We start from the raw sequence: 1,777 nt of genomic DNA on the forward strand, positions 1-1,777 counted from the left end.
GACATGCTTCACAACAACACACATCATAACATCAATCCACTGATACATCCATCCACACATACACCCATTCATCCAATAAAAAATACATACATCTAAAAGCAATGGCTTTTTATCAAGCATTACGCATACACATGCTTCCCAAAAAGAGCCATCATGACATGCTTCCACCAGGCACACAAAACAGCAATAGCCACTGCATGCTTTAACAATATGCAAAGACACAAAAACAGGCATTTAGTACATTGTTACACCAGGCACACACACCAACACCCGTCAATGCATGCTTCCAAGACGTACACACACAGTACCAACAGACAGTGTATACAATTACTTATGTAAACAATTTTTAAAATACAAAGGAAGGATGTATTTTACATTAGGCATACACACAATTATGGCGTTAAGGGAATACTTCCACCATCCAAAGACCATCAGGCCACAGTGCATTATTTTGCAGCAGGAACATACAGCAACAGCCAGGTAGGCACACTTTCACAACAGACTGACATAACACATGCTGTTTGTGCACATTTACCCATTAGGCACACACAACAGCTGATGTTTGTACATGCTTCAACAAGGCACACACAAACAGACGTTAATGCATGCTTCCAACACGTACACACACAGCAGTATTAGGCATACACATGCTTAAAACAACACATACACACATCATGACATCAAGCTTACAACTAACAGACATAACACATGCTGTTTCTGCACATTTAACCAACAGCTGTTAGTACATACTTCAACAAGACACACATAATCAGCCGTTAATGCATGCTTCCAACACGTACACACACAGCAACAACACCCATTGCATGCTTTAAAAGTAGGCACACACACATTAAGGGCCACATCCGCAGCACTGTTCGTTTTTTTTTATAATTAAAAGGTCACGACTTTTGGGTGGAATCTAAAAACAGTTCTAAAATAACGTGCAACATTAGTAATTTTTTTAACTTTAGGATACCATTTCGGAGGGTAACTTTGACGACACATTTAAAGAAAAAAATAGATAATAAAAACAAGGTTGGGATTTCTCCATCTGCATAGACATTTAAACATTCACACTTGCAAGTCACACACATTATCTTTGGGGACATCTCCTTGGGGCAAGGGAAGGAGAATCACCTTTGATCCTTTGTCCTTTGTTCAATAAAAAACACCTTGCAGGCTTTTTTTCTACGTTTCACCCTATTTAAGCAGGGGGACGGATCACTTTAAGTCATACTCTGTTTTTTGTGCGGGAAGACAACAGTGGCTTACAGAACGACGCTGTCTTTGCTTCTACCAACAAAGAGCCCCAGAAAGACTCCGCCATACAATCTTAAAAAGTAAGTGCATGCATGTTCCATTTCTATACCCAGAGGTACATCATAGTTAAAAAAATAATGATATAATGTTATCTATATCGACATTGCACCTTTTTCGAATTACTGTGTGAATGTTTTTTTGAAATACGAACTGTTCTCTCCTAATACATTGCAAAGCACAACGTCATTTCTGAAGGTGGGAATATCTTTGTTTGAAACACACGATATGTAATGGGGGTTTTTTTTCATCGGTATATCTTGTAGGTAAATCGTAGACATTCGACATTGGCTTGAAAGGGGAAAAAGAAATGTCTCACAAGAATATATCATGTAAGTACATCCTACTGTTCAACTTACAATTAATCAACATGTGTCGTTTGAGGGATCTGAAACACATTTGTCTCTTGATACACGACGTCTACTTACTCATCCACTGCTTTATGCTAAGTCACACACAG

This window comes from Lissotriton vulgaris, unplaced genomic scaffold, assembly GCF_964263255.1.
Source record: "Lissotriton vulgaris unplaced genomic scaffold, aLisVul1.2 SCAFFOLD_2834, whole genome shotgun sequence".
Lineage (NCBI taxonomy): Eukaryota > Metazoa > Chordata > Amphibia > Caudata > Salamandridae > Lissotriton > Lissotriton vulgaris.